At 44.0% G+C, this 7099-nt stretch overlaps 1 pseudogene; it reads right to left on the bottom strand.

The window, feature by feature from the left end:
- Positions 1–5059: 5059 nt before the first annotated feature.
- Positions 5060–6856, bottom strand: LOC136492311 (uncharacterized; annotated as a pseudogene).
- Between the last annotated feature and the right edge of the window lie 243 nt (positions 6857–7099).

Genomic DNA, 7099 nt, shown 5'->3' with positions numbered 1-7099 from the left:
GCTACAATTAAAGTCCATGGATTTCATATTTCCTATGAAATTATAATGAACTGAAAATTTTCAATGCTACCTTTGGTTCAAACCAGTTAACTTCATTATAATTGGAATGAGGAATGCTATCTCCCGAATATGAGGAACGCTCAACCCTAAAATGGATGTTGTGTACCATGAAAAATGGATGTTGTGTACCACGAAAAAAATGAGGATGAGAGCACCGATTTTTTTTGTTTTTTAGCCCTTTTTAAAAAAAATTCACAAATATGTCCCTGGAGGTATGCTTTCAAAATCTGGACCCATAGCTCGGCGCCATCGTTGGTGGTGCCAAGCTTACACATCTCGATGCCATAGATTTTGGCACCTAGGTCTTGGGCTCGACGCAGACATGACGGTGACTTCGCAGGGCGCCGTAGATCTTGGCGTGTAAATCTTGACGCCGAGCCCTGTCTTACGTATGGGCCCTCCCTTCCTTTCTCTCTTCCTCTCTCTCTACAGCTCCCGAGCCAGGGCGCCACCAGCGCTACCGCATCGCCGCGCCCGTCGCCGCGTGTAGCGCCAGCCCACGCCCACACCCGTGCTTGCACCCACGCCGGCCACCGTGCCTGCGCCTGCGCCTGTGCCCGCGCCCGCGCCCGCATCGGCGCTGGCCCTCGCCGTGCCGGCCACCCGTGGCCCTAGCCCACTCGCACCGCCTCGCCACGTGGAGCGCCTGCCACACGCCGCCCCTCATGGCCCATGCTCGTGCCGGCCCCTGCTGTGCCGGCCACGCATCACCCCTCCCGGCCCGCGCCGCCTTGTCCGTCCTGGCTCGCTGCCTCCGTCGCGCGCATAGGCGCTCCCTTCGGCGACCTCGGTCGTGACACGACCCCTACTTCTAGCGTGCCGCGACCTCGCCATCGATCCTGTCCTCCGCATCCCTGTCCTGCTCTGGTCCTGGCGTCCGCGTCCGCGTCGCATCGTTGCATTGACTTGGATAGGTAAAATTTTTGAATATGCAATGTAGGTACTTAGTTAGCTTGAATTGTAGTGCTACTTTGATTATTTGGTAGTTTCTAGTAAATTTGATGATGTAGGTAGTTGATTTAGTTAGTGAGATAGATATAGTTAGATAAATATAGTTAGATAGCTAGTGACATAGTTATTTAGGGTGTAGTTGGTTAATATCTATTAGAGAGGTACTATATATTAGCTACTTTGGACTAGTCGGGTGTTAGTTGATCCCATCCCTCATGGGTTTTCCCCACCAATGGGTCAGTAGGCACACTTCGACCCTCTCATCCTGGAACCTGATATGGATGTGGAGGTTGCACCTACGGTTCCTGATGCTCAATCTGCCCCTAATGAGCTAGTTGGAGATGCTTGTCAGACTCATGATGTTGTGGCAGATCCTCCTCATGAGATCCCTTTGACACATAATCATCCGAGTAAGTGTCTTATCCGCATGGTTATTGGCAGCTTACCCCTTCCTTACATCCATTTTTTCATTCTTTCCTCATTTTTCTACTTATGTTGTAGGAGACATTCCTGACAATGTGGATGTGCCCACTGTTGCTGAGCAAGTGCACTGTGGAGATGGATTCCATGGCTCCTATAGTGTTGAAATTATGAATGATTCAGAGCCATATGAGATGGCAAGGGCTATTGATTGATTGATTCTGATGATGATCATCCTATTGGAGAGCTGACAGAGAGCTCTTGATTCATCTCAAATTTGTGTATGGATGACATCAAAAAATAGGAGAAATTATGACAAAATTTTCTACCTAAAGTACGTATTAATCAACGGCATCTAGGAGAAATTGAATAGGCTTTTCAGTCATAGAATCTAGGGGAAATAGCCTTTACAGTGATTTGTCATGTCACCGTCGAATAGACTTTTTAGTGTCCTTCAAAATAGTGATTGAAGTCTGAAATCGAATAGGCTTTTCAGTCATGGAATCTAGGCTCTCTAGTGTCCTACGATGTAGGCTTTTCAGTGATTCTGAGTAGACTTTCTAGAAGCATTTACAGCACAATACAACGGCTAGCAAACATGCCACTGCCTATATATATGTGTTCTAGGATGCATTGCTAACCAAAAGGAAAACCAAACTAGTATTCGGTTTCGTTGGAGTAGGAATGTCTGGAGGGTCATCTAGAGGAAAGGATTTCAGGAGTGGGAGAGGAAAGGGGGGGACTAAGGGAACTCTCATTGTGTGGGAGGGGTCTCTTGGGCCTGATTTCTTTGAGGAACCAGTGTATCAGTTTCCCCCCGAGAGCAAGAGTGATTTCACTAAAGAGTGCCCTCTCAAAGGATACGATAATAGGAAGGAAGATTGGCCAAAATGCACGCATGGTGAGGACTACTTAGTGCAGATGTTCACCGAGGGGATCGACGGAGGTCATCGCTTCTTCAAATGCCCGTGAGCATGGGTAATTGCTATTACATTTTGTTTGTTAAATATGTTTCTCGAATACCCTTACTACTCATACGACATAGTTATTGTAGTCTTTCGAGTCCAAAGAAAACTATGGGTTCACTAGTTGGGTCGATCCTCGACTAATTTATCCACATCAGCAGTACATCTACTACCTGTAGGACCAAATCTTCGATCTACAAAGGGAAGTTAGCAGCGGGTATAAGGAAGACAAAGACGACGACCACAACAATGGTGCAAGTTCACAGGAGGCACTCTGCAATGATCCATATTGCACCTGCCCTAATCACAAGAACAAGGGGCCTCCACCGTCACCACCACCACCATCACCACCAACAATGAGAGGCTACTATGGAGAAGGTGCAACACAATTTGCTATGTGGCAACACTACTAGGAGGACCATCTTATTCACATGGCACATTTATGTGTTTGTTGCTTGGTTTAATTACCTAAGGCATATTAGGTTTAGTCAAAGGAACTATGTACCCTTGTTTGGTACATGTTCTCACATGTCATTCTTGTGCTTGTTGTTCGCTTCAATTACCTAAGGCATGTTAGGTTTAGTTCAGGACCTCTGTACCCTAGTTCGGTACATGTTCTCACATGCCATTTGATGTGTTTTGTGTGTTGAATTATATAATGCCCTACTTCGTTAGGTTTTGTTTACAGCGTGTGATCACATTTCACTACGTCCACAATATTAAACTGAATATTATGACCACAAATAATGAAAACAACTACATAATGAAAAGTCCAATACTATGACACATTAAACAACACAATAATACTAGAAGTACATGCCGACAAACTAAATAACGCAGTACATGACCTAAGCATGCCCATACTTAAAGTGCATTACATGACAACACAATGAAAAGTCCAACAGTAGACAACATTGTTCATGAATAAACCATAGAACTAGAAAGTAATGGAGACTACTGAGTGCAACGAGGCCACTTTCCCTTCCTCAGGGCATTGGGATTCTCCTCCATCGCTGCTTTCACTCGGCGTGCATGCTCAAGCTTCTTATCCCTCTCCTCCCTGTATGCAGCAACACGCCTCCTTTCCTCCTCTTCCTTGTGCTCCTTTTTTGCAGCTTCCTCTCCACGTATCTTTCCATCATCTCCTTGTCCTCTACCTCCCACCGCAATAGTTTCTGCATCCATTCCTTGTCTTTCGGCTTGATCGCAGTGTCGATCCACTGCTCAAAATCACAGAGCGATGGAGGGGTCTACAAAAAATGCAATTGTTACAAAATAAAAAAATCATGCAAGATGTCATATGACACAAACATCAATTCCTCACCATCTTGTTAATATGGCGCTGATGAAGTGTAGGCTCAAACGCGAAATTGGAACACATCCAATACCTCTGCCTATACGTGTCCTCTTCATCGGACTTGGCTACCTTGCAAGGATCGTCGCAAAAGCACATGGGCATTGGAATACCACTAGGCAGAGGCAATGGGTTGAAGGCATTTCCGGTCATCCGGCCATAACTACAATTTAGCCATTTTCGTTCTAAGAACCAAAAGCAATTAAAATCAAACCCTACACCTAGGGTTTTCCATTTGATCCACAACAATGAACCCATATCATAACAATGTGCACTGAGGTTACCTTGGTTTGGTAGCTTTTCCATGCCTTGGCATCCAATGGTTGTATAATATAAATATTAAAATTGCATGAAACCCTAAGTAATGATGATTCTTAAGTTGAAAAATCCGGCTAATATATACCAAATCGATTTGAAAAAAACTAGAAGGGAGCAAGGATACCTTGCTCTCGAAGATCTATGGATCAAATCAAAGTTTCCAAGGTCTAATATGTCGATTCATGAGGTAGGGCAAAGTGGGGAGAGAAAAAACCCAAGAGGGAGGAGAAAGAAGAGGAAGAAGGCTCGGGCAGGAAGGTTAGGCGTCGGGTTAAAACACCACATCGGCGCCATAGATCTTGGCATCATTCTCGGCTACAATAACCACAGCGCCAAGCTTAGCGCCAATAACCATGGCGCCAAGGTGCCAACTAAGTCTCTGCCACATCTGCGCTGAGCCCAAGACCTAGGCGCCAAAATTTATGGCACCGAGACATGTAAGCTCAACGCCACCAATGATGGCGTCGAGCTAAAGGTCTAGATTTTGAAAGCATACCTCCAGGGGCATATTTGTGAAAAAAATTCAAAAAAAGGCTAAAAACAAAAAAATTGGACATGTGCTGCAAATAAATGCTTCATGCAAGCAACTCATGGGAATAGGGATATCATCAAGGCACACAACCTCCCCGGTGTAAAAAATATGAATATGGTTCATTGCCTGTTTTTCAAGAGTTGAGTTACAGTAACCAATAACGTGAGAGAAAATATCCATGGATGGAGCTTATCAGAAGGTTCGGCACCAACAAAACTATTGTACTAAAAATGAACAAACGGGTCACTATATTTTAACTAATATGTTGAAGGTTACAGACTAAAGCTCAAGCTATCGATGCCAAATGTATGTCAAGGTTGTACATTGGAAACACACACACACACAGAGCTCTACCCCAACTTTCTAATAAAGTCCTTGCTTGCTCCGAGAGGTGATCTGGTATTAGCAGAAGTTCCTTGTTGTTCCCAATCTTGAACACTGCAGTAATCTGTTTGCATATTAGACTTCGAACCACTTGAGACTTTTATATGCAAACAACAAATCCTTGAGACTTCGAACCACTTTTGGTGGAGGAGCGCTTGCATCTTTCTTTTGCTTCTTCTTCAGTGGGGTCTTCTTCTTCTTAGGAGTCTTCTTCTTCTTAGGTGTTTTCTTCTTTTTTGTTGGCTTCTTGGATGGCCCAGCATCATCACCTTCATCTTGCCTCTTCCTGTTAAAACAAAATGACACATAGTTAGAAGTCATGAATATGAAAAAATTAGTCCTAAATGAAATGGTGGTGCTGCTGACCTTTTGTTTGATTTAGCAGTCTCACCATCTTCACCTACATCTCTAGCTTGCATGTCTTGGAGAAGTGACTAAATCCTCCACATCTTTTGCACCTTACTTTCTTCTTGCCAGCTTGTTTCTCTAGACAACCCCTTATCCTTTGGGTCTTTGGCCTGCCTGCTCCTCTACCAAGCAAAGGTGGATGCACTTTGAACCCAAGCTAAAATTTAGGCCACTATGTTCTATCTGGCATAGGCTCAACTCTTCCTTCATATGCAGCTTTGAATCTAGCAACAGAGTAATATTCATGCACATAATCTACAACTTTGATGCCTCTGTTGGACAGTATCCAGGCCAACGCATGCTTGCATGGCTTCCTAGTAATCTGCCATTCCCTGCAGCTGCACTTGTGATTCTTTAGGCCCATTGTGCACCTTTTTTGGCTATTCCAATCATAAGTATAGTCACCTCTGCAAAGTCTGGATCACTTACTACAACCTTAACAACTTTGAGATTCTTGCTAATCAGGTTTAGTTCCTTGATAACACTAGGTAGTATGCCTTCTTCCCACTACTATGCTATCTTCTTTCTAAGGTACCTTTTCTCCATTATCAACTCCCTCAGTCTATCCACTAGCTCATGTATATGAAGTCCCTTGAACTGCTTAATCTGAGCATTGAAACTTTTAGACACATTATTTGTTAAGTAGTCACACTTGCTCTCCTCTAAGAAGCCACACCTATACCATATTCGGCCATGGTGTTCCTCAAGATAGGCAATTGCACCTGGAGCAAATTCATAGATTTTCTTCATATGCCACTTGAATAGCCCTTTTGTGTAGCTCCTTGCAGTAGGGTATAGGTGGTCAGTGAAGACATCCCCTGAGTAGTGTTTTGTGGAGTTTTGATACATGTGTCTCATGCACTCTCTGTTCTCCACATGTGGGAAGACAGCCCCCACAGCTTTCTCTAACCCTTTACAAGCATCTGAGCATAACACTAAACCTGGAGGGTCTCCTATGATTGTGTGCAAATTCTCTAGAAACCACTTCCAGTTATCCTCAGTCTCAGAGTCAAAAATTGCATATGCAATATGGTACAACCAGTTGTGCCCATCCACCCTAGTAGCTAAAGCCAACTGTCTAGTATATTTTCCATGCAAATAAGATGCATCTACACCAATGAATGGTCTACAGCCAGCTAAGAAGCCATCAATGCATGGCTTCAAAGCAACAAATACTCACTTGAACCTAGTCTTTTTACCAATCTTCTCTAACTCTATTTGTACTCTACTTCTAGGAGAACTAAGTTCAATCTATGCAGCCCAATTGAAAAGGAGTTGAAAGCTTTCCTCGTACTTACCATGAATCTGGTTTAGAGCTTGCTGTAAACCTGACCAGGCTTTTGAGTACTTAAGCTTTATGCCAAACTCACCCTCCAACTTGTCTCTAGCATCCTTGGCTCTCTTAGTTGGGTTCTTCTTAATCCAATCCCCAAGTCTATCTACACACCAACCATAGGAAGCCATTTTGCCTTCTCTAAGCTTGGTGGTAGGACAGTTGTGCTCCGCAGGTTGGACTTTGTTCTGAAAAAGACATATTACAATGACTCAGTCACACATATTAGCATGTACAAGGCATAATAAGGTTGATGTGAACTTACCTGTACAGTTTTCTTATCAAAAATGGTAGAAGCATGCATGCGCCAAGGGCAATCAGCGGCTGCACACCTCGCAATGAATCTTGACTTGTCTGTTCGGGCCCCAGGTGCA

This window comes from Miscanthus floridulus, chromosome 11 (assembly GCF_019320115.1).
Source record: "Miscanthus floridulus cultivar M001 chromosome 11, ASM1932011v1, whole genome shotgun sequence".
NCBI lineage: Eukaryota > Viridiplantae > Streptophyta > Magnoliopsida > Poales > Poaceae > Miscanthus > Miscanthus floridulus.
The sequence above is the reverse complement of the archived record's forward strand: the minus strand, read 5'-3'. Positions and strand labels throughout refer to the sequence as shown.